Source organism: Tenrec ecaudatus, chromosome 5, assembly GCF_050624435.1.
Source record: "Tenrec ecaudatus isolate mTenEca1 chromosome 5, mTenEca1.hap1, whole genome shotgun sequence".
Classification (NCBI taxonomy): domain Eukaryota; kingdom Metazoa; phylum Chordata; class Mammalia; order Afrosoricida; family Tenrecidae; genus Tenrec; species Tenrec ecaudatus.
In genome coordinates this window covers 37,016,788-37,023,282 of record NC_134534.1, presented here as the reverse complement: position 1 = coordinate 37,023,282, position 6,495 = coordinate 37,016,788, and positions in this window count along the sequence as shown.

The following is a 6,495-nucleotide window of genomic DNA, read 5'->3' as shown; positions in this document are numbered from 1 at the left end:
TCCAAGAACAATTAGTTCTTTCAACACGGCCCTGCTTGATACTCGCCCTCAGGAAGGAAACATAGAAGATCTGAGTGCTGTAGCAAAGTGTGGTGAAGGAATTAGGTGGTGCCCGGCTATCACAAAGAATAACATCTGGGGCCGTGGTTCTCAACCTTCCCAATGCTGGGACCCTTTAATACAGTTCATGTTGAAGTCACCCCCCAATCATAAAATTAAGTTCACTGCTCCTTCATAACTGTAATTTTGCTACTTTATGAATCAGGCGACCCCTGAGAAAGGTCTTTCGACCCCCAAAGGGATCGCAACCCACAGGTTGAGAACCGCTGGTGTGAGGCTTAAAGGCTTTTCAAACAAGTAGCCAGCTAAGTGAGACATCAACCAAGCCCACATGGGAGAAGCACGCCAACATCTGTGATCCAAGAATTATAAATGATATAATCCAAATCCAAAGGAGGGAATGGTATCAGAGCTTAAATGGTGAAAATGTGGCTTGCAGAAGGCGATAAATGCCAATGGAAGACCAAAGTCCATTAGGATCTACACCTGGAATACGTCTGCCGCGATTCCCCTCTGACCATAAATGAGGGAGGGGAATAACCTGGTGATTAGACAGAGTGTTAGAAAGACCTGTTAACAGTAGATCAAAATGATGAACCTGACCTGAATGGCGAAAGCCTTGTCATTTGATTTCCTTTCTGCTACACTTTGAGCTTGCTCTGGTTTTTGTTTGTTTTCAAATCAGGGCTTATCTCTGTTGTATATTGTTTCTGTTATTGTTGTTAGAGTTCTTGACTGTGTATCTCTCTGTGTTTTCCAGTATCTGAATGAGACCCAGGTGGGGTGAATGTTTAGAGGTAATACTAGAATAAGCGATCCCGGGGGCGGGGCTTAGAAGGGGAGGGGGTAGTTGGGGAGCCCATATCAAGGAACACAAGAAGGAAGAAAATGTTTCGACAGTGATTGTGGTAGCAACTGCCCAACACTGCTTGATGCGACAGAACCACGAATGGTACGATGCATGGAAAAGGAAAGCAACCTTTAGGGGGGCACTTCTCTTTGGTTCCAATATGTTAACATAACTTAGAAATGTTTTCTCCTCTGTCACTAGGGGTCAGTAGGAGTCTAAACTGGCTTGGTGGCACCTGGCAACACCTCACTCCCACCCTTGAGTCCCCGTGGAGTGCACAAGTGGCAAACTGTGCTTGTCTCCTAGTGTGGCTTTCTTTGAACCTACCCAGAGTACCTTGCAAGAAAGGCCAGGCACTATGCTTCCCCAATCATTGGTCAATGAAACCCTATGGAGCAGAGCTTTACTGGCAACTGGGTTAGTCATTCAATGGGCTGGTCATAGTTACTGTCCACTCACTTTGAGGCATCATCCTAGACCCCATGCCATCTGTTATTAGCAAGACCATACTTTGTGAAAAGAACAACACTATCGTTGGAAGTCATGTTGAAAAGTATGTGGCCATGTCATGTAAATTGCAAAGGACTGGAAAGAAGCCATTCGAGATGCTAGAGTGCTAAGCTACCATGTTTGTCACGGCTTTGGACTGTTCGAGAAAGCCTGCCTAATTTTGTGCAGAACGGGCAGTAGGGAAGACAAAATATGGCTCCGTATACCCACTGGGGGAGGGCTCACCCTACTCAAAGGGCCCAAGATGTCCAATCAGTGTTCAGAAAATAGTCCGTCCATTCTAGGAGTCAGAGAAGTGAGCAGATAGCCCGTCATGAGTCTAGTCAGGCAGGAAGTGGGCGGCTGGGGCAAGGTCCCACTCATGTGGCTGAGCACAGGGCCAGACTCCAGGCCCAGGGGGGAGTCAAGGATGCACACAGGCTCCCAGCTCAAGAATTCCGTCACCGAGTGTCTGGACCAGCTTCCAAAAGCCTTAAGAATATTTATGTTCTTCAACTTAACAATTGGTTGTTAAGGAATTTATTTGTGGAAGGATCAGGTAGCACAGCGATGAATTGATTTTTAGTTTTTATTGTCAGCTGCTGTGGTGCCAGTCCCTGACTCAAGGACACTCTTTTCCAAGAGAACCAGACTGCTGTATTTTAATGGCACTTGCATGAGCTCTTCCATGAGTGGAAAGACAGTGGAAGCAGAAGGCCACGCTCCATAATGAAGAAAACTTGTACTCGTCCATTCACTGAACGGTGACCATGTGCCCACTGTGGTTTGCATATTGGAACCTTAATGCCAGGCAGAGGCTCTGCTTGCTTACTTCTAAAGAAGGATGGCTTACTTCTAAAGGGGGAAGGTCGGGCAGATGCCAAGTACATCATACTTGGCTATAAGTTGTGATAAAACCCAAAACTTGTTGCTGGCAAGTTGATTCCAACTCATGGCAACCCCAAGTGTAACAGTAGAACTGAGTCAATTGGGTTTTCTTGGATGCAGATCACCAGGCCTTTCTTCCGGGGCATCTCTGGGTAGATTAGAACCAACAACCTTCGGTGGAGCTCAAACCATTTGGAGCACCCAGGGCCTTTGAAAGGGAGATGTACTTTGACTACTGGATCTCCCAAAACTCTGACCCTTAATTATCCTTCAAGCCTGAATCTGAACTCTTCCCCCATGGCTCAACTTTCAGCAAAACAATGAGCAGGTCTATACCACGAGTAATCATACCTGGGAGGTGTGTGCCCTGTGTTAGGCAGGGTTCTCTAGAGCAGCAGTTCTCAACCTGTGGGCTGGAAGGCTCTGGGGGACACGGGGAGGCAATGGGAAGGGTGCTGTGACATTGTGTAATGGCCATCAATGCCTCAGAGAAATCCAAATGTGCGTTGGATTATTGAATGGGAAATGAATTTGGTTGGGAACTGCTCACCCACATCACAATGGACAATGTTTTAAAAGAAAGAAATGTAAGAAGTTGGAGATGATGGGAGTCTCTGAGGGAGAACGGGACTGGGGCGAGCTCCTTTAGGCAGCGTGCTCTGGAAGACTCTCTCTGCAGAGCACATATGGAGAGCAGGCACCCTCCTGCCCTTTCTACTTCCAGTAAACAATAAAACCTGTTATTTCCTACAGTGTGTAATTAAATGCGAGTGCCCTGGTGGTGTAGTGGTTACAAACTGGGCTGCCAGCCACAAGCTCAGCAGTTGTAACCACTGGCCACTTGTGTGTGTGTGTGTGTGTGTGTGTGTGGTGGGGGGGGGGGAGTTCTGTTCCCTAAAGGATTACAGCCTGGGAACCTCACAGGGGCAATTCTACACTGTCCTGTAGGGTCGCTCTGAGTTGGCATTGACTTGATAGCAGTGAGTCTAGTTTAATGCTCAGTCTTAAGGTGTGAAGGGATATAAGTGGTATATTATCAAGATGAGACTTCCGATAAATGTCATTCTTCCCCTCTGGTGATCTGCTACTAGCTCCCTTTTGGTTGTTGTTGTTGTTGGATGTTGTCTAGGGAAGTCTGACTGATAGTCACCCACTGTGACAGTGTAGAACCGCCCCATGGGGTTTCTTAGCTGCAGTCCGTAAGGCAGTCGACCGCCAGGTTTTTCTTCTGTTTCTAGAGCATTCGTTTGGACCTTATGACATGGGCTTCAATATTCCTCTGCTCGGGAAACTGCTTGAGCATGCTCTAAGCAGACTCTGTCCCTCAAGTTGCTGGCCCTTAATGGACATGCCTGACCGTGGCAGGGAGGTGAGCTGTGGTTTTGTACCCACCCGGCCAGAACCCAGGTCGCTCCTTCTCGCCCCTCACCTGTCACACAGCAGACCATGGAACGAGGTGTCAGCTGGTGCCAGCTGTTCTTTCTCAAGACTTCCCAGAGTGCACTGTGGCATTCCTTCAGCAGATGTTTATTGTGCTTCTTTCATTCCCGTGCTGGGCTCTGGGGAGGAAACCACAGCAGGACAATAAAACAAGCTCTGTGGGCACGCCACTTGTGGGCTTGCGGGGAAGGCTACTACATACACAAGCCATGCCCACCCACTGTGACACCGCTCTGCTATGATCAGATACTGGGGGGCATGGCACACAGAATAGGAGACCCTCATTTGTTCCAGTGGGGTCAGGAGAGGCTTTCTGGGGAAAATGCTGTTGGTGTATGCTGGGCTTTGAGGTTGAGTGGGAGTCAGCAAGGACAGGTAGGGAAGAAAGAATGAGGGGAAGTAGGAGTGTGGGACAGAGTTGGAGGTGCAAATACCAGCCTAGTTAATGAACTACCTGCAAGTTCACTGCCACTGGTCACAGTGAGAACGGAACCTCAGAGATGTCAGTCCTGTTTAACCAGCATGCGCTCTCTCTTCTCTCTCTTTATTGACTTTAGAAAAAAAACTTTTTGTTGTTGCTGTTGATAATAAACACAGCAAAAACATACATCAACTCAACGGCTTCTACCCATCCAGTTCAGCGGCATTGATGGCATTCTTTGAGCAATGCATCAATTCTGAGTCTTGCCTCCTCCACTGAGATAAACTGCCTGCCTGCCAAGGTTCCTAGCGAATCTTCTGAGTTCGCAGAAGAGCATAATGCTCAAAGAGGGTTTACTAGTTAAATTATTGTTTGATTTTTTAACAAAACTTCAGGTGATGTTTTTTTTTCCAGGTGATGTTTTTAGTTTAAGGTTTCAAGATTATTTCATGACAATATTTCAGGGGTTCAGCCAGCCTCTATAAAGTATGGAATCCATGGAAATGTTAAATTCTGTTTTGCATCTTCCCTCTTTTGATCTGGATGCTTCTGTATAATCGAAGCTCAAAGTGCCCAGTCATGATAGCTGGGCACCGTCTGGTCTTGTGACAGAGGGGACGGTTGTTCATGAAGGCATGTGTTCCATATCCTCCCCTAGTCCTGACTCTCCTTTCTTTTCACCATCTTTCTTTTTAATCTACATGTATCAAGTAGAACAATATAGTAATGTCCCCCCACCCCCATAAAGTATGCACCCAACTTCACTAACAACTTCTGGACAACCTTGTTTCCTCTGTACCTTTCCCACTACCCCAAATTCTCCTTTTCCCCCTGTCCTGGAATATTATTATTAATTTTAATTGTGGTGAAGGCATATGGAATACAATTAGCCAGTTCAACAACTGCCACATATATAATTCAGTGACATTGATTACATTTTTCAAGTGACCCAGCCATTCTGTCATCTTCCAAATTGTCGCCCTGGGTGATTTTGAAGCACCTCACAGATATCGTTTCACCTGTGAATATTTATTTCCAGTTCCTGGTACAGTACTCATTTATGGTAGGTACCCAGTCAATCACTAAGCTCACTCATTTGCTGAACCCATAATTAATGTGTGAAAGAAAGGCAGCTGCCACATATGACAGGGCAGTATCCAGCATATTGGAGCTCAGCTCTATTCTGTGAACACCAGAAGTTGAACCCTATCAAGAGAGTGATCAGAGAAGTCACTATGCTTAAAGTGGAGAAAGAATTGGAGGTGGTGGATGCATCTGCAGAGAGATTTTTTTTTGGGGTGGGGGTAAGCAATTGTATACATTTTCCTAATGATCAGTCTAGAAAGTGCTATGGGGAGTTCTACTCTGTCAATGGCAAACATTGTACACATCCAGGCAAGCAGATGACAGCCATGTGGGGGAGAGGGCACACCAGGGAGAGGAAGGGGAAGAAAAAGTAACACACATACACACACACACACGTGAGGGAGAACAGATGAAGAGACCAGAGTTGCAAGTGGGAAAATGTTGAAAATAACATCAGGGCTTTTACCCATATGTGCAGTAGCAGGGCAATAGGATTCGACTCACAGGGATGCAGAAGTAGACCACCGATGTATGGGTTAGCTCCTTAGTCAGTTGGGAAACACCTACCACAAAGGACTTTTAGAAAGAAGAACACACAGAGTCAGGTAAATTCCGCTAACCACGGACGGAGTGAATTAGGTGCACATCGCTGTGCTCTGGTACTCCAGAAGCTCCCTGCAGTCTAGTGGACTCCAGACTCGCTGTGACCCCCCAGAGGGCAGGGCAGAGCTGCCTCTGTGAGTTTCAGAGGCGAACTTTTCTGGAGTACGCACGCTAATGGCCAACCATTTCATGAAAGGGAATGGTGCAGACAGCACAGTATTACGCAGATGCTGTACTTAAACCGTAGGCCACTTCAACAAAATCGGGGGTGTGGGGGAAGTACGAAAAGAGGACACAGAGTAGAGGAGACTTGAGAAGGATCAAGGAGTGAGTCAGAGCACAATGTGGGGAAAGTACAAGGAAGATGAAAGCTGAGCGCAGGGACCGCGTGGCTGTAGCCCGGAACCTTCAAGCGCGTCCCTGCCTCGCTGGCCCGATCCTCTGCCTCGTGGGGTACCAAGCAGGGAAATCTGGTTTTAATATGATCTGCTCCCAGGAGGGAGCCAGGGAAGTGCTTCGGAAGCAGTTCTCAGGCTCCTGTGGGGATCCAAGAAGTATCCAGGACACACGGGTGGGAGGTGGGAGTAGCATCCAGGAACCAGCCTGAGAGCTAGAACCTCCTGCCAACTGGGAAGCATTCTGTCCCCCACCACAGTTC